The sequence below is a fragment of the Panthera pardus genome, unplaced genomic scaffold (genome assembly GCF_024362965.1).
Source record: "Panthera pardus isolate Hobbes unplaced genomic scaffold, ASM2436296v1 HiC_scaffold_25, whole genome shotgun sequence".
NCBI classification, from domain to species: domain Eukaryota; kingdom Metazoa; phylum Chordata; class Mammalia; order Carnivora; family Felidae; genus Panthera; species Panthera pardus.
In genome coordinates, this window is record NW_026526821.1 from 35,105,778 (window position 1) to 35,126,028 (window position 20,251).

At 41.1% G+C, this 20,251-nt stretch overlaps 1 protein-coding gene across 12 annotated transcripts in view; it reads left to right on the forward strand.

Annotated features, from left to right (window-relative positions):
• The window catches only part of PLCB4 (phospholipase C beta 4), a 420,803-nt gene that overhangs the window by 167,513 nt on the left and 233,039 nt on the right, over positions 1-20,251 (forward strand). The window lies entirely within an intron of this gene.

Consider the following 20,251-nt stretch of genomic DNA (forward strand, 5'->3'; position numbering starts at 1 on the left):
TTCCACCAACCTAGGGCACTTCACCCTTCACTAGCTTTTCTCCTCACTGTCTGTGGTAGTATTGCCGGCATTTAGTGAGCCATTAGATATCATTTAAGTTCCTGTTCTCTGCAGTTATTTCTGAGGAAAAAATGTAGGACTTGTATTCAGTCCCATGCAGATAATGTTTAGGAAGAGTCCCACAAATATGGAAAAAATCACAATTACCCTCATTGTCAGCTAGAATCCACCATCCATTCTGTGGGAACTACCTGTGGAAATGACAGAAATAAATTCTCCCAGTGCCTCTCTAAGTTCCATTTTATAAATCTCTAAAGAAATGCTGAAATGGGGGCCAATAATAGCTCTATGTGGCCAATTATTTTTATTTATAAACTAGAGGTTGCCAATGCTTTATTCTAGAGCCAGGATCTTGATTAATATGAGTTTTCTTCTGACTTCTTAATCAAATTCCTATTTTTTGTAACTTCTGTAGGAACTTATATAGGACTTTTTGTAGAGAGTCCTATGTTATAAGGGAAACGCTTGGACTATGTATCATTTCTTCAACAGGCAAGAAGTCATTTTATAGTGATGCATGATAAAAAATAACCAGCAACTTCACTGTTCATCCTGAGAGGTGAACCCCAGCTTACAGGCATTTTAAATCAATGTTACTTTTTTCACCACGTTGCAAGTCCTGTCACACACTCTGTTACCTTCCAGCAGGGTCTGTGGCTGATTTTTTTCCAGCCTTTCTGTGAGGGGAGAGAAGAATCACACTTCTCTAAGTGATCAGTATTTAATGGTGACACAAGACTATCAAGAGAGTAGATTTATTATTGAGTGTCCCTACCTATTTTTAGTTGAGTGCACTGTGTTTTACTGCTTCCCATGGATGATTCATAAACTATGTTTTAGCAGGAAAACCAGAGTTGGGGTAGGGGTTTCTAAATAACTCTCTAGGGATTTTAAATCAGGATAGGCATGACATCTGCTTTTTAGCCTTTATTACATTCTTTTTGGACTGTTTGCTTTTGCTGTGCAATAGTTGTTATTCTTAAATAAGAGATCATTTTCATCGGCTTATTAGAAATGAATTATGTGTGTGGTGAAAATAAACACTTGATTCGGAAGTTTAAAAACATAGCTTAGAAGTTGTTTGTTAAACATTTTAAGTTCCAAGAAGAAGTTTTCCCATATGAAGTGGTATAAATGCCAGGCACTGGATTTTACAAAGACTTTGGATGGACTCAGGTCCCAAGACAGCTAATAGAGTATGTGGGCTCTTTTTCCATTCCCTCTTCAAATAGGACCTGATTGGACCCAGTGCCCCACATGTCACCAGGTGGTGGTTACCCTTACCTTAGTCTTGCCTTCCTCCCAAAGAGAGAATTTATTTTCCTCCATCCTCTATTAAAAAAGCTCAGGGCACCTGGGTGGCTCAGTCGGTTAAGCGGCCAACTTCGGCTCAGGTCACGATCTCGCGGTCTGTGAGTTCGAGCCCCGCGTCGGGCTCTGTGCTGACAGCTCAGAGCCTGGAGCCTGTTTCAGATTCTGTGTCTCCCTCTCTCTGACCCTCCCCCATTCATGCTCTGTCTCTCTCTGTCTCAAAAATAAATGAACGTTAAAAAAAATTAATAAAAATAAAAAATAAAAATAAAAAAGCTCAACTCTAGCAACATTCAGTTGTTGAGTATCTTGTATTATGAGGCATTTCATTTTCACATTGAATTGAAATCTTGTTCTTTTATAATGTCTTTCCATATTCAAAATTGGAAACCTCTAGACCTGGGAGCTGGAAGTCTTCTGGTTTTATCTTGAACACCTGCTTTATTTCTCTGTGATTCCCATCATGAGTACCTATGACTGTACATTAGTTCTAAGCATTTGTGTTAAGCCTGTTGCTTGCACCATAGGTATTCAGAATATATTTTAATTCCTGTAATGGTACAAAGTGTATATTCTTATTTATGTCCCATTCAACTTGGCTTTTTAGCAGTGTTAGGCTTAAACTCCTAAAATAGAAAATATTTACATAGAGAGCAAAATGACTATTTTTGGATTATTCTTGCCATTATATTTCTAGCTTCAAGATGACTCTTGGTAAAGAGGAATTTATAAGTCAAACCAAAGGTGGTCTTCAAATATCATGGAAAGAAAGAAAACAACCCTTGATACCTTCTTTCCTGCAGTATTGAAATTTGGAAGATTTACCTAAATTTGGGGCTCCTTGCTTTCTGAATGATTTTAAATTGTTTTTTATTAAATATTGATTATATACAGAATGTACACTGTTACTGTCAGGTATGAAACTCCCCAAACTTTAACGTTGACTTCTTTTTCCTTTTGCCTCTACTTTGGAGCCTTCCAGGCTGTCCTAATGTGTCTTGCAGCTGGAGGTATAGGCATAGATATATAGTGACAGCCGTATGTTTATATGTATGGTACCAGCTATTATTTTATTATTTATTTATTTATTTATATTTATTTTATTTTTTAATTAATTAATTTATTAGATCTAAGACCTGTGTCCTAGGGTTGCTGCAGTGCTCTTCGGGAACAAAGATGATTCTTCGTAAATTGTGGATAGTGCAGTTATTTTGAACTCTTAAGTATTATACATAGAAGCTCTTATTTGTGGTACAACAAAAATCTGGTTTCATGTTTTCTTAGAGCCCATTCATGCATGACAAGAGTCTGGCTGAGCTCCCCAGAAGCAGACTTGAGATGAGGGATTTTTGCACGGGTGTCTTATTAAGGGAGTGCTCCCAAGAGAAACAAGTGAGTTGGAGAGGGACAGGGAAGAAGGAAGCAGGGGGATTTTTCTGAGCAAAGTCCTTGTCTCAGCCGTGATCCTGGAGGAACTCTGGAGCATACTTGCTGCTGAGAACCACTTCCTTCTGCCCCAGAGCAAGGGGCCAAGCTTCCCCATCCTTGCAGCAACCATTGGCTGTGGACTGGTTTGGGGGGAGGCTGTGAATTTGAGAGAATTTGGGGTCTTTGCATCTGCTGAGGAAGCAGCTCCAATAGTTAAGGGATATTTCTCTTAAGAAATCTGCAAGTGCCGGGGTACCTGCGTGGCTCAGTTGGTTAAGCCCCCGACTTTGGCTCAGGTCATGATCTCATGGTTTGTGGGTTCTAGCCCCACATCAGACTGTGCTCCTGCTTCAGATTCTGTGTCTCCTCTCTTTCTGCTCCTCCCCCGCTTGCACGGGTGCACACATACACACTCTCTCTCAAAAATTAAAAAAAATTGCAAGTGTCATCTCTTAGAAGCAAAGCACATACAAGCCAGGAGATGGGCACACAGGACAGCTAAAAGGGACCAGTGGTGACAGGACATGGGAGTGTCTGTTCTACCTAGCAGCAACCATGTCATTAAATGCCATGTCATTACTTCACTCCTACAGACCTACTTGTCATCCCTTAAGACTTTCAGCCATATATTTCCTGGTACAAGTTTTCTGCATTTCAAGAAGCACCTTAAATTCACTTTCTTCCCCAGGGAAGTTAATAAGCTACTGCTTCAAATATTTTTAAGTCCGAAAGAGATTGCAGTGCAGAGAGATACCTAGGTAATTTGCAGTGAGTAAAATTTCTACATATATTTGACTTAAAAAAATAATAAATTCTGAAATCTCAAAGCTTTCCTTAGATGTATGTCAGCTTGAATAATGATTTCAGTGCCCTGAACCAGGAGGCAAGGATATTGTCTGATTGTATGATTGTAACTTATTCTTGCTAGCAGCATTTCTGAGCATACACACTAATTGTTAGTTTTCATTCTCTCTTAACCATCCTTTTTAATTGTATTCCTTAATATTTCACCTTTGCCTTTAAGAGTATTTTTTTCTATGGAGTTTTTAGGGAAATATATATGGTGTTTCCTTGGGTACCTTTAATTCAGTAGAGCACAAAAGTGTGATCCAATAGAAATATGTGAGCAGCATATGCGATTCCAATTTTTCTTGTGGCCTCATTAAAAAAGTAAAAAGGAATTGGTTGTTATAGCAGCCTGAGCTGGAGGCTGGAAAGTCCAGGGTCACAGCTGAAGTTAATTTTAAATTTTTTTTTTTTTAACGTTTATTTATTTATTTATTTTTTTTAATTTTTTTTTTTTAACGTTTATTTATTTTTGAGACAGAGAGAGACAGAGCATGAACGGGGGAGGGGCAGAGAGAGAGGGAGGCACAGAATCGGAAGCAGGCTCCAGGCTCTGAGCCATCAGCCCAGAGCCCGACGCGGGGCTCGAACTCGCGGACCGCGAGATCGTGACCTGAGCTGAAGCCGGACACTTAACCGACTGAGCCACCCAGGCGCCCCTGAAGTTAATTTTAATAATCTATTTAGCCTAGTACATCCTAATTATTATTTTAACATTTAATTAATATAAACAGTATTGAGATTTTACATTTCTTTCATCTGGTGTATATTTTGTACTTAAATCTCAGTTCAGACCAGCCATATTTCAAGTCCTCAGAAGCCACATTTGGCTAGTGGCACTGAGCAACTTCAGAATGTTCTAGAAAAACTCTGGTAACAGGCTTACTTCCTTTGAGATAAGACTTTGTTAGGGCTCCTGAATCGCCCTGGTAATCCTGCTCAATAAAGAAATGAGGCAGTACTGTTTTCCAGAGAAAGTGAGCTGACTTTCCCTTAATGAGCCAATGTCCTATACCCGTGGAGTATGGTTAAAACGATTGGGTTTGGCAGGTAAGCTGTCACTAATAACCTTCAGGAGTGTGGAATTCTAGTATCACTTTTTAGAGGAAAAAGCATCATGAATGAACGGTAGTATGTGGAAGGATTCTAAAGAGGAAAGGATGGAGTCTTGGGTAATGGAAAGATGTGTATATGTACATAATGTGTGTTAGGGAAGAAGGTTCTAAAAAATTTGGGGTACTTGCATGGAAACCGATGAGGCTGGAGTACTAAATACACAGTAAGAATGGAAGGTGGTGGCTAGATTGTGACCCAGTTCAAAACTTGCATTTTCCAGTGTATGGAGTAAGGTATCTGATGATGCAGTTTATATGCTGGGGTCTGTTTTAGTTATTTATCGTTGTGTAAGAAATCACTTCAGAATGTAGCGGCTTGAAACAGCAGCACTCACTCACTTCTGTGGGTCAGGGGTTTGGGTGGGTTCTGTTGTGCACTTCTGGCTTGGGGTCACTCCAGCGGTTGTATTCAGATGGCCTCTGAAGCTGAAAGAGCAAGAGGCTGGAGTAGCTGATGGCTGACTTGCCCCCCTCTCTCTTAATATAGATTCAGGATTTCTCCAGATGGTCTTTCTTCACGGGCAACTGTGGGCTTCCTCACATCATGGCGGCTTCAGGGCAGCCAGAAGGCTTACGTGGGCTCTGGCAAGATGATTCCAGCTGACAAGCTGGAAGCAGCATCACTTTATGACTTGACCTTGGAAGTCATGCTGCATCATGTCCATCATATTATTTGGTTATAGGTGAATCACAAACTTGCCCAGTTTTAAGGGGGAGGATACTTAAAAGCCCACCTCTCAGTGGAAGGAGTGTTAAAGTCCCATTGTGTGAAGAGAATGTTAGAAATACCATCTGCCACAGGGACCCTCTCCTATACTATACACATCTCAACCTCTTTGCCATGATCTGGGAATGCTCTAGGATGAACAGACCACTCATTACTGGGCACGTTTCTGCACAGTGGCTCTCTCCCTTTCCCTTCCCTGGTCAGCTAGACTGGGCTGCCCTTAAGAAGACTCTAAAGTCTTCTGCTTAGGCAATGAATGGCCAGCTGGCCATTTCATGGATTGGGCTTTTCACATGTAGCTCATGAGAATGCTGCTGATGAAGTCATTATGACATTAAAATTGTTTCTTTGTGTCATTTCCCAAAAACCTGAGTGGTCATGACAGCAAGAACTTCTCCCCTCAGTGTTACAGACACCTATTTTGAGATGGGCATACAGAGGCTTTTCCAGATGTGAAATATGGATTTTTCCCCCTGCCAAATGTAAATATTTGCTTTGTTTGGTTTGTTTCTGTAAAAGGGAGGGAAAAAAATAAATTCAGTAGAGCTCCCCAGTCTTTGTACACTTTTGTGCTGTATCAACAAAATGGCAAAAGCCCAGTGGAAATGGCTGCATTTAAAAACTCCTTACCTACTTTTCTGAAATGAAAACAGGAGCAAGGCATCTGGTCTGCTGTCCTCAGGTGGGAAAGGGCTATTTACTGAGGCCTGAGGACTAAAATAAACCCTCCCAGGAGAGGAACCAGCTTGTGACCTTGGGCCATAACCACCTCACAGATCAACTGCTTCATTTCTTGCTGTATTTTGTGGCCCCTGTCATGGGTGGGGGCGGATTCAGTGTCACAAAAGCAGGAGGAGAGCAGTTGGAAGAGGACCCCGGTGGCTCGGTTGGTGAAAATGCTAACAGGATCTGCTGACCCTTCTTCCTGTGTGGCCAGAGGACCTGCGGTTTAACAGTGAGGATTCAGGTAGCTGGGAGAAGGCAGTACTCAGAAAAAGTTAGCAGCAAGAAGCTCCTGTGATGGTAGTGGTTTTCCTACTCCTTGAGTAATAATATAGCAGTCTAGAATTTGGGTAGGTGCAGCCCATTTTCTCATCGGAGATATGTCAAAGAGTCCCTGCAGGACTGATAGAAAAATAGAAGTCAAACCCACGTCCCTAAGCAATTAGAAGTTTACTTGTTCCTGGTGACCTCTGTACTTTCTCACCTGGGTGGACACATGGTGGTGTTGGAGTCAGAATGGGAACTCTGAAACCTGGGGCCTTGGTTTTCCCATCTGGAAAATGAGCAAGCAGACTGTTGCCTGATTCATGGGTTTTGGAAGTCTTTATAGGAGATGATCCTGTAAGCTCTCCTGAGGACGAGATGGTGCGTGTATGGGACCTGTCTTATACTCCGTATGTTCTTCGTGTTTTCCTTTCCTGTGGATGTTGCTGAGGCTTCAAACTGGTTGCTAGTTAACTGGCTGGCCTCTTTGTGCGCCTCTGTAGCCCTATGCTCTTTGTTCAGTACAAAAGTAAAGGAATAAACAGTCTGCAAAGAACCAGCCTTGAGGAACTCAGATACCATTTTGTCCTTACTTTAAGGACCTCCTACCCAGGGGTGCTGTGCCCTCTGGCACTCTACAAAGTGACTTTTCTGTGGATTCCAGACTATGCACAGATGCTGCTCTTCTGTGAGGAAGACCATCCCTATATTGAACCATCTTCTTTTCATGCGTTGACAGTATTTCTGCTGCTTCCTCCATCCACATTTGCCAATACCACTGTCTCTTCTGGTGCACCTTTCTGCCATCCTCAGGGGCTTCGGTCTTAAAGACCTGGCTACTTTGCCTCTTGTCGTCGTCGTCATCTTCTTTCTTCTTCTTTCTTCTTCTTTCTTCTTTCTTCTTTCTTCTTCTTTCCCCTCCTCCTCCTTCCCCTCCTCCTCCTTCCCCTCCTCCTCCTTCCCCTCCTCCTCCTCCCCCTCCTCCTCCCCCCCTCCTCCTCCCCCCCTCCTCCTCCCCCCCTCCTCCTCCCCCCTCCTCCTCCCCCCTCCTCCTCCCCCCTCCTCCTCCCCCCTCCTCCTCCCCCCTCCTCCTCCCCCCTCCTCCTCCCCCCTCCTCCTCCCCCCTCCTCCTCCTCCTCCTCCTCCTCCTCCTCCTCCTCCTCCTCCTCCTCTTCCTTCTCCTCCTCCTCCTCCTCCTTCTCCTCCTCCCCCTCCTCCCCTTTTCCTCCTCCTCTTCCTCCTAAATGAAATTCACACAACCAAAATTAACCATTTGAAAGGGAACAATCCTTTGTCCTTTAGTGCATTCACAGTCTTGTGCAACTGCCACCACCTTTATCTAGTTCCAAGATATTTTCATCACCCCCAAAAAAATTCCACAGTCATTAAACAGTTACTCCCCACTTTCCCCTTCTGCAGTGCCTGGCAACCACCATTCTGCTATTGGATATTTCATATGAATGGAATCATATATGAGACCTTTTATGTCTGGCTTTTTTTCCACTGGATGCAATGTTTTAAAAATTCACCTATGTTATATTACATATGTCAGTACGTCGTTCCTTGTCATAGCTGAACAATAACATCTGTTGTATGTGTGTACCATAATTTGTTCATTCATCCATTAATGGGCAATTGGGCTGTTTTCATCTTTGGCTATTGTGAATAGTGCTGCTTTGCACATGTGTGTATGTATTTGAGTCCTTTCAGTTGCTTTGGGTATCGAATGGAATTTCTGAGTCCTGTTTTAATTCTGAATTTAATGTTTTGAAGAATTATAACACTCTTCTGTACAGTAGCTGTGCCATTTTGCATTCCCACCAGCAATGTAAGAGAGTTATGATTTTTCCACATCCTCGCCAACACCTATTTTCCTTTTCTTTTTATTACAGCCATCTTAATGGGTATGGAATTATACCACATGTGGTTTTGATTTGCATTCCCTGATGACTAATGATATGCATCTTTTCATGAGGTGGTTGGCTATTTGTTTACCTTCTTTGGGGATTTGTTTGTTCAAGTCCTTTACCCATTTTTTTTTTTTTTTTTTTTTTTTTTTTTTAATGTTTATTTATTTTTGAGACAGAGAGACACAGAGCATGAACAGGGGAGGGGCAGAGAGGGAGGGAGACACAGAATCTGAAACGGGCTCCAGGCTCTGAGCTGTCAGCACAGAGCCCGACGCGGGGCTCGAACCCGCGGACCGTGAGATCATGACCTGAGCCGAAGTTGGCCGCTCAACCGACCGAGCCACCCAGGCGCCCCTCCTTTACCCATTTTTTAAGTAGGTTGATTGCCCTTTGATAAAAGTTCTTTATACGTGATTCATATCAGATCTATGGCTTACAGATACTCTCTCCCATTCTGTAGGTTGTCTTTTTACTTTCTTGACAGTGTCTTTTGATGCACAGATTTTTTTTTTAAATTTTGATGAGGTTGAATTCACTTTTTTGTTGTTGCTCTTGCTCTCATTGTTGTATATAAGAATCCATCACCAAATTCAAGATTATGAAGATTTACTCTTATGTTTTCTTCAGATAATTTTGTGGTTTAAAGCTATTATAACCATGTCGTTGATCCATTTTGAGTGAATTTTTTTTAATGTCAAGTCAGGGTCCAACTTCATTCTTATACATGTGGATATCCAGTTGTCTTGGCACTGTTTATTGAAGAAACTGTTCTTTATCCATTGAAAGATCTTGGCATTCTTTTTTTTTTTTTTAATTTTTACTTACTTTAAAAATGTTAATTTCAGTAGAGTTAACATCCAGTGTTCTATTAGTTTTGGGTGTATAATACAGTAATTAAACAATTCCATACATTACTCACTGCTCATTACCATAAGTGTACTCTTAATCACCATCACCTCTTTCATGCATCCCCCCACCCACCTCCCCAATGGTAAGTATCAGTTTGTTCTTTGTAGTTAAGTGTCCTTTTTTTGGTTTGTCTTTTTTTTCTTTGTTCGTTTGTTTTGTTTCTTTAATTCCACATGTGAGTGAAATCATACAGCATTATTGACAATCAGTTGGCTGTGATGTATAAATTTATTTTTTGAGTCTCAAATGTGTGAATTTATTTATTGAGTCTCAAGCATTTATTTATTGAGTCTATTGTTCTATATGCCTATTCTTATGCCAGTATCACATTGTTGGGATTTCTGTGTCCTTGTTGTTGTAAGTTTTGAAATCACGAAGTGTGAGTCTTTCAGCCTTTTTTTCCCCCCAATGTTGTTTTGTCCACTCAGGACTCCTCCTCCTCTTTTATTACTGTTTTGTCCTGTAGTGATTCTTGAATTGTGGTACTACACCTCAGGACAAAGGAGCAACCCAGTGAATAGTCATGTAGTTGCATGGGGGGTTATTATAGGCCTGGTAGAATCCAAAGGCTTTTCTTGCTTAAGATCATTCCTTAGGAACATTGACAAGAGCTGCATTGGTGGTATTCAAAGCAAACCCAGTATGCAGGCTATTGGGTTAAAGCTGCTCATTAGAATTCTAAGGGGCCCTTTGGAAAAAAGCAAATGTACAACCTCCTATTTGCTGTGATAACTAGATACTGTTTCCTGGTTTGTGCATATGTTCAATTGTATTAGTCATGGTCTTCAATTATATAAGCAATTAAAACAACAACAACAACAACAAACCTCTCCTATAAAGGAAAACTCTGACCTAGGCATCAAAATCATGAAGTCAGAAGGTAGAAAGAATGAGGAGGTGGGAGAGTGATTTTGTGACTCTACCGGGATCAGTTGCTGGGGTGACTCACATTTGTTTCCAGTGTGTTTGACCTCTGGTCCATTCCTTTGAGAATATGTGGGATTTTCCTTTTGGAAATAAGTCTTATCTGTGAATCCTCGGCAACTGCTTTTTAAGCATTTCCAGATGGCCCTCAAAGTCCTCATCTAATAGAAGCTGAGAGCTTGCTCTTGGAGGGGGTTGGGGTGGGTGCTGGAGAAATCAGCTTTAACCCCTAGACACTCCACACTAGGAAACTATGAGAAACAGAGATGTGTTTTCTGTTTGACCCTCATTAGAATAAGAGTTTGGAAGCAGACTGCATTGTGTGTGGGCTATATACATGTATGTGTATTAATAAAATCATTTAAAGCACTGAGTGGGAAACCCAAATAAGTGTACAGGAACAAGTATTAGACTAATAAAACAAGGTAGCAAGAAAGGGATTTTGGGCAAAAGACCCAGGCCATCTATGAGAGTGTGGGGCGTAACTTCTTTCCCAAAAAGTGATGGGCTTAATTTTTGTACTTTATTTGGTAGCTTTAGTATGCATTAAAAATATTTTTTACAATAATTCTTTGTGTTTAAGATTTTCATTGAAGCTTAAGAAAGGAATTATAAGAGTGACTACAAGGGAAAAAAATGGGAAACTTCACATCCCTCCCCCCACCCCCAGACCGTGTTATTAGTCATCCAGGGCACTCATAACAAAATGTCACTGCCTGGGTGGCTTAAACAACATAAATTTATTGTCTCACAATTCTAGAGGCTAGAAGGTATCATCAGGAGTGGTTTCTCCTGAGGCTTTTGTTTTTGGCCTGCAGATGGCCACCATCTTGCTGTATCTTCACATGGACTTTTCTCCATACTTGCACATCCTTGGTGTCTGTGTCCACATTTCCTCTCTCTATAAGAGCACCAGCCAGATTGGATTAGGTAAGCTTACCCTAATGACCACATTCCAGTTGAATCACCTCTTTGAAGGCCCTGTCTCCAAATCCAATCACATTCTTAGGTAATTGGCAGTTAATGCTTCAACATAAGAATTTTTGAGGAGACACTGTTCAGCGCATTACAGGCAGTGTAGGTAAAGGCAGGCATAGGTTAAGTAGGACTCCAGAACTTCGTGACTCAGGGCCATGAGGGATAAGGAAAAGTTGTGGGAGTAGAGTCTATGCACTGCTAATGGGAAAGAAGCTATTTCCCTTAGTGATCAGTGTGTCACTTAGCCTTTGCTGTAACAGACTACTACTCCCCCCCCCCCACCAAAATGTAGTGGCTTAAACCAATGACCATTTATTTAACTCACAATTGAGTGGATTGGCAATGTCGACTGGCCTTGGCAGGGAAGTTCTACTGATCTCCATTGGGCTCACTTAAGAATCTGGAATACTACGTGGCAATGAGAAAGAATGAAATATGGCCTTTTGTAGCAACGTGGATGGAACTGGAGTGTGTGATGCTAAGTGAAATAAGCCATACAGAGAAAGACAGATACCATATGGTTTCACTCTTATGTGGATCCTGAGAAACTTAACAGAAACCCATGGGGGAGGGGAAGGAAAAAAAAAAAAAAAGAGGTTAGAGTGGGAGAGAGCCAAAGCATAAGAGACTGTTAAAAACTGAGAACAAATTGAGGGTTGATGGGGGGTGGGAGGGAGGGGAGGGTGGGTGATGGGTATTGAGGAGGGCACCTTTTGGGATGAGCACTGGGTGTTGTATGGAAACCAATTTGACAATAAATTTCATATATTGAAAAAAAAAAAAGAATCTGTGGTCAACTTCTGGGTATACTGAGGATTGGCTGGTTTAAGATGGCATTAACTGGAATGGCTCATTTCTCCTCCTTTGGCTCTTGCCTTCCAGCAGGCTGACTTGGGCTTGTTCACACGGCAGTAGCAAAGTACATGGAGCGAGAGCAAGGGGGAGAGAGTGAGTGGGTGCAAAAACACCCCAATTATTTCTGCCACGTTCTGTTCACCAAGGCAAGTCACAGTCTAGCCCAGATTGAAGAGGTGGGGAAGTAGACCCTTTCAGGTGAATGGCTCTTGGACTAGGATTATCTGACTGTAAAAGTTCTGTGGCCTCTTTTACTTTATATTCATAATACACTTGGCCTGTCCTCACAAATCATTAAATAACAATCTGGAAAGGAATTGCAAGTGCATTTATTTATGAGTGAGCAGTAATTCTTCCCAATTTGGGATGAATAGTTTAATCAGAACATTTATTTCAACCATGTGTATCTGTCTTTCCTGCATGGCTTGGTCTAGACAAATCACTGGGAGAGATCCTAATTGGGAGAATGCTAAGTGAGAGCTCAGTTTTCTTCCCTTATGCTACTTAGAATATTGAATACTCTGGAAATAAGGTAGTCTAGTGGAAACCTTCAGCTTTTTCTCATGGATACCAGCCTCATGAAACTGGAGCAGGAGAAATGGGATCTCTGAGGTCTTCCGTAGGGAGGATATTGAGCAAATTCAATTCTAATGCCTTATATGGGAGAATATGATTCATATAAACTCTCTTAGAAGAGAGTTATTTCCAGGGAGCCTGGGTGGCTCAGTCGGTTGAGCATTCGACTTCAGCTCAGGTCATGATCTCCCAGTTCTTGAGTTCAAGCCCCACGTCGGGCTTTGTGCTAACAGCTCAGAACCTGGAGCCTGCTTCAGATTCTGTGTCTCCTTCTGTCTCTCTGACCCTCCCCCACTCGTTCTCTCTCTCCACCCCCTCTCAAAAATAAACATTAAAAAAAAAAAAGTTCCTTCCTTCTCGCGAGATTTACTAGTCATACCCACATGGGAGTCTGTTAAGGGAACCCTCCCCAATTCACTCAGTATCTCATATTTAAAAAACAAAAGCATTGCTGTGTGTAACAGTTGTTCCTTACAGGCTGTGTGTAACAGCCTCCCGTTGTGGGGTGACTCCAGCACACTGAACTTTCATGGAGATTGAGAACACGTGAGCATCTTACGGGGCAGAGAAAGGAAAACTGATGTGTAGGGTCTGAAAGTTCCAATATTAAAATGTAAATCTGGAAAGCAATAAGAAACCTATTTTTAGTGCATTTCCACAGAAAAATCATTTGGCAGATTCTTAGAAAGTTATTCACTTACAGTATGACTCCTTCAATTTCACTCCTAGGTTTCTTTCCCAAGAGAATGAAAACTTCTGTCCTTACAAAGACTTGTAAATGAATGTTCATAGCAGCTTTAGTCATAACACCAAAAGTTGGAAAGAACCAAATATCCAGCAACAGGTGATGGATAAACATATTATGATGTATGCATACAATGGAATACTGCTTAGCAGTGAAAAAGGACCAAGTTATTGGTGCAAACCATAACTGGGGTGAACCTCAAAAACACCCTGTTGGGTGAAAGATATGATATGTAAAACGGTACATATGCTGTTATTTATAGGATATTCTAGAGCATAAAAATAATCTGTAGTGACAGAAAGCAGGTTGGCGTTTGTGGCTGGTGTGTATATAGGGAAGGGTGTGGGGGTGGGGATATCAGGGGGGCCTGAAGGAACTTTTGGGTTGATATAAAAGCTTCCAGTATCTTGGTTGTGGTACTGGTGACATGGGTGCATTTGATTATATATAACCTTTACCTTAATCAATTTAGCTCTCCTAGAGGAGTTACTCCTGTTTCTCATAAAATAGATCTATAGTAGGGCAATGTGAGATTTTTATGATCATTAAGAGGGGACATAGGTTTGTAGAAGCTAATACTAGATGAGGCTTATTTGTTAGGCTCATTTTTCTCTAAGTTGTACGTTGTTGGAAAGACTAAGCAAGAACAAGCCCATTGTAGACCTGGCTCAAGTGACTAAGCCAACATCTTTTTAGTTAAGACCAAATTTGGGAAATTCTTTAATTGAATTGGGGACACTTCACTTATATAGCTGAACTATGGGAGGGACAGCTGGGTAAAGTTAACAGATCATTTTCAATATTTGATATAGCAGACAGGAGTAAAGATTGGGTTTATGGTTCATAGATAATATACTCACATCAATCAAATCTTATTCTTTGAAAATCAGAGTGTTTTAATAGTAGGTGTATGTTGTATGTGTACTATCCAAGTTCTGGAGGGGACAAAAGTACATAAGAACAGGAGAAAAATAGTCCCTTAAAATTATTTGGAAGTGTCCAATCCAGTCATGCAGAACTGGCTGCTAAGATCCTGTTTTGGTCTGTTCTCTCTGATTGTTTAAAAGATAAAGCTGTGAGGAAAATGTTTGTCATGTGTTTATTTAGATTCAATAGTTGGATGTAACTTAGTAAGAGCAACTTGTTTTCTTTTAGCATCAAAGGGTTTATTAATTCACAGATGTCATTCATGCCCCAGAGTGCTAGAGACAGTGATTTATGTTGTCAAAGGCTGGTAATGCTAAAATGAAAGCAGATTTTGTTTTGCTTCTTAGCCAAATTACAGTCTGCTTGGAGTGACTAAAATGTATCTCATTTTTGTTTTGTTTGGGTAATTCAGAAATGAGTTTCAGATTTTGTCTTTTTAATGTTTTAATAGTAAATGATAATGATGCTGACTCAGAAAAAACTATAGTTCGTTCTTCATTAGTGTTTTCTAAATGGTCTTTTTATTTTTGTATTTTGTGTCTATGATTTGTTCATTCAGCAAATATTTATCTAGTGTCTACAGTGTACCAGCACTAAACACTTAGAAGAAAGCAGTGAACAACACCTGTCCCTGATCTTACAGAGGGCTATTTTCTAGTAGAGGGAAGTACATAATAAGGGAATAAACAGTGGGGCATCTGGGTGGCTCATTTGGTTAAGCATCTGACTCTTGATTTCGGCTCAGGTCACGATCCCATGATTTGTGAGTTTGAGCCCCCATGTCAGGGTCTGCACTGGCAGCGTGGAGCCTGCTCCGGATTGTCTGTCTCCCTCTCCGTCTGTTTATTTATTTTAAATAAACATTAAATAAGTGAACAAATGAAAGAGCAGGCAAATTTCATATAGTGATAAGCATCAAGAAAATAAAATGAGATTGTATGATAGAGGCTGACTTAGGGTGGGGTACATGATTCATTTGGATTTACAGACAAGGATTCATTTGGGTTTATGGTATGAAATTTACTCATACGGGAAAGACTAGAGAAAAAATATGGGTTTTATTTTGAAAAATCAAGTGTTCTGCTTTAAACTTTAATATGCTTCATATTGGAGTGGAAATGTCAAGCAAGTCATTGGATATAAGAGTCTGGAGCAATTGGATGTATGAGAGTTAGAGACGGAAAGGTGAGTGAAGAACATAGATGGCATTTGGAGCTCTGGGACCATCTGAGATCACCTAGGAAGAGAGAATATAGAGAGAAGAGCCCTGGGTCACCGAAATGTGTGAAGGTTAAGCAGAGCAAAAGAGGTCATTATTGAGAACAAGTGGCTGGTGAGCACAAGAATAAATAGGAGAGTATGGAATTGCTGTCACTAAGAGAAGAGAATGTTTCAAGGAAAGAGTGGCTAATTGGGTCAAAGCTGTTGAGATGGTTGATGAGGACAGAAAAAAGCCCATTGAATTTCACAATAGGGAGGTCACTGGGGATGTTGACAGGAGGTGAGAATTCTCATTGGAGTGGTCTGAGGAAAGAGAGGGGTGAGGAACTGAAGTTGGTTTATGTTGACATATTTAAGAAGTTGAGTTTGGGTCAATATTATCATTGAGAAGGGGTGCAGGGAGGGGAGATTAGAGGTTTTGAGGAGAGTGTATTCTAAGAGAGTAGAAGAGTAAACACGCTAAAGAAAGACTGTTAGACAATCTTTTAGTGTTCATTTAAGGGTCTTGATCTTAAGTTGAAAGTGAAGATTGATCAGTGTTGCTGTGGCTTTTTCTCCACCTAAGTTCAACTCCATGACCACAGTTGCTTGGTAGACCAAGAATTCGCTGTAACCATGTTGGGGAATTGGCAAAGGGAGTATGATGGAGGGAAAGTTGGGAGGTGGGGGAAGAAAGAGTAAGTAAGATATGATAGGCAGTGGGGTTTGGGGTGAGTAAGAAAGGAGAGAGGTGTGAGAACTGTGATCGGTAATGAAAGAGCGATAGAGTCCTTGAGTCACAGGTCTCCATGAGATTGGGAATTGTTGGGCTTGAGAATTATAACTGTAGAGCAGATTACCAATGGTTGTGCAGGGGAAGGGGTACTTGCATGTGGTTTTTATAAGGTCAGTCAAATGCTTATGAGCATGGGTGACTGCAATTGGGTGGATAAAAATACCATTGGATGAAACAAAGATACCTTTGGAGGTTAACAAGTCAAGCATCTTGACTTCACCGTTGCTTTTGTTAAGCCATAAATGATAAAATACATTGATGCCGATTTTATAGAAAAATATATAACAGCGTCTAAGACCCCCTTGACTGCAATATTGATGTAAATGTACTGTATTTATATAGACCAGACTTCTTCTCCCTTTAGTGGAAAATGTGACTTCCAACAGCCAATGAACTATACATATTAGAGTCTCAGGAATCCAGGAGGACAATTTTCCAATTCTGTTTTCGAAAATCCCTGGGAATACCAGGAAGGGCTTAACAACTGATCCCGAGGGTTACACAGAACCAGTTGTCCATGGCTGGCCAAGTTCCCAGCTATAGAGGCAGGTTGTTGGGCAGATAATCCCATAAATGCCTCCTATAAACACCAGTTGTTTTACATCATCTAGTGGGTAAGAATAAGGCTTGGTGTAGACACACTTCGTGGACAAACTCTTATTGAAGAAGAATGAATGTGATTTAGGCTCCACAGTCACTGTTTTTGGCATCTTTCATGTGTAATCTCGATCTTGTTATTAACTTACCTTTCCAGTTTAGTTCAGCAGGAAACTTAGCAGACTGTGATTGCCTTTATCTATTCCAGGCCAGATATCTCCATTGCCTAGATGCCTTGCTTTGTCTGTTACTTGTTTGTTTATAAAATCTCTTCATTGAAGTGTAACTAACACACAATTAGAAAAGCACACAAATCATAAGTGTACAACTCATTGGATTTTAATGAAGTGGATGCACCCAGGTACCCTGATACTGAAATAAGATATCCCCCAGGAGCCTCCCTTCATGGCCTCTTCCAGTCACTAGCCCTTCCCTAAGGGTAATAACTTTGCTGACTTCTTACACTGCAGATTAACTTTGTCTCTTGTTTGCACAGGTGAACCTGGTTATGGTGAGCAGGTATGCTAGATAAAACTAAGAGTGTTTAAAAAAATGTATTTAACATTTATTCATTTTTGAGATGGGGAAGACAGGACAAGTAGGGGAGGGGCAGAGAGAGAGAGGGAGACACAGGATCTGAAGCAGGCTCCAGGCTCTGAGCTGTCAGCACAGACCCTGATGCTGGGCTCTAACCCACAAACTGCAAGATCATGACCTGAGCCGGAGTAGGACATTTAACCAACTGAGCCACCCAGGTCCTCCAAAAACTAAGACAGTTTAAATGATCTTCCTTCCAAGTCCTAAAATTCTTGCTGCTACTCCCCTCCTCCTCCCACAACAAAAAAGAATAACCTTCCAGCATAAAGACATTACCCTCAAAGTCTGCTGGTAATTATGTAATGATATAAATCGATAGGACACAGGGTTCCTTTTGTAGTATCCAGGCTCTTTCCTTTTGGTTTTGCTTTTTGTTTATTTTTTTGAAATATGAACCTCAGGAACATTTTTTTTATGAGACTCCTGCAGGGAACAGCCTATTTAGACCAAGGCTAATTGGACAAGGCAATGTTTAATCTTTCATTTTGTGTGTCCGTAATGGAGACAGCTCTTCTGATAAGGGTAACAGATGCTGACTTAAGTGCTCTCTGTTCTTCTGCAACAGAGCAGGGCTGGGAGATGTCAGGCACCAAGGCAGAGTTTTCCTGGACTCATTTTGAATTGATGGGAGAGGCACTTAGTCCAGACAAGCAGGAGCATCCTACAAGAGTTTCTATGGAAACCGGCAATGTCTGATGAGATCAACTGCTGAATGCCATTTCCTCCAAAGGGGGCTTAGGTTATGTGATTTTGGATAAAACTTGGCCTGGAAGAAACCAGAAGTTATTTCCTGGGAAAGGACAACAGGAATACTTCTATTTACCCAACAGCACACAGCTTGCTCTTGTTATGTATTACCCCACACGAGGCATTATGATACCTATGTGTTAGTTTTCATTCTAGTTACTTCCCTAAATATTTTTTTTCCTGATCTATTTACTATGTCACAAATAAACAGATTGTGGAGCGATGGGTCAGTCTCTCACGGGTCTTGAGCGAGTGGATGAAAAAAGACAAAGTAAGAACTTCAAAACATGGTCTTTCCTGTATTATATACTTTATTTATCCTCACTTTTATCCACTGTGTTTTGTTTATTTATTATGTTTACGTACTGCGAAATGTGTAAGTCTTAGTTCACGACTTTATGTGTGTGTGTATATATCCATATTACCACTTCACAGATCAAGGGGTGCATGTGTGTGTATTTAAGTGACTCCATAGGCTTTATACTGTGAGTTTAGGGATCATTTTCTCACATTTATAACCTGGGCCACCATACACAACTGCTCATGTTGTGCCATAAATACGTTTTACAAAACCGTTTGGGGAAGCCTCATTTCAAAGCCCTAATTTCGAAGAGGTGCTTAGTGTATTTTCACTGAATTGAATTTGAATGTAGCAGAGTTCACTTAACCAGGGTGGGTTTGCACACCCATCTTGCAGTTTAGAGTTACTAAGAATCTCCCCTAATTCAAATCAGCTGCTTTTGCTAGCCATGCATTCATTTACTTATCAAGTGCTTTTTGAGCCCTTACAATCTATAAAGCATTCTGCCAGATATGATCTAGACAATAAGTCAGACACAGAATATGCCTTCCTACAGCTTCTAGACTACAGTAGAAGTTAAGCAATTACAGATCAGGACAGGAAGTTGTAAACTGTGTAAAGAAGGCCAAGCCAAGCCCACCAAGCATCTGTTTGTCCTGGATCTTGAAGATAAAAGCGTTTGAGCAGAGGGAGATAATGGAGTCAGGAAAGGACAATTAGGATAGAGGAGGTATTTCTTTGGGCTACAGCGTAAAATAACCAAAGGGAAGTAATTGGAGAAAAACAAAGTGAAGAAGGTCTGATTAAAATAAGAAGGAACTTGGGGTGTCTGAATGGCTCATTTAGTTAAGCATTCAACTCCAAAAAAAATTTGTTTCAATGTTTGTTTATTTTTGAGAGACAGAGCCGGAACATGAGCAGGTGAGGGACAGACAGGGAGACAGAATCCAAAGCAGGCTCCAGGCTCTGAGCTGTCAGCACATAGCCTGACATGGGGCTCAAACTTACAAACCATGAGATCATGACCTGAGCTACAGTCAGACACTTAACTGACTGAGCTGTCCAGACGCCCCAAGCATCCACCTCTTGATTTCAGCTCAGGTCATGATCTCAGGGTCGTGAGATTGAGCCCTGCGTTGGGCTCTGTGCATTGGGCATTGAGCCTGCTTATGATTCCCTCCCTTCCTCCCTCCAACACTCACTCACTCTCTCTCTCTCTCTCTCTCTCTCTCTCTCTCTCTCTCTCTCAAAATAAAAGAGGAGGAGGAACTTGAATGTTGTGCTAAGGCGTTTGAATTTGTTTCCTAGAAACTCTGGTTCTCATGGTATTGTTAAGGCCAGCAGCATTACTCAGGAGCACCATGTGGACTCTGGGGTTCCACCGGTTTACTTGCCTCAGAATCTTTGGGATGAGCCTCAACAACGTAGGTTTTTCACAAGCCTTCCAGCTGGTCCTCATGCATGTTCAGGTTTGATAACACTACCCACCACCACCCGACTCCTGAGATCACAAACCGGTGGTATTGCCAAAGTTTGCTAAACAAGAGAGGAATTCCAAGTGGTGTTGATGGTTTTGTGCAGAATGAAATGCTGATTAAACAAAATTAGACAATTTTATTTACCACAGGATTCCCAGAACCCAATGTATTCTAACGTTAGTTGTGAATCTCCCAGTGGGAGTTCTGGTATGTGGTGTTTTGCAGATTGTTTTTCCA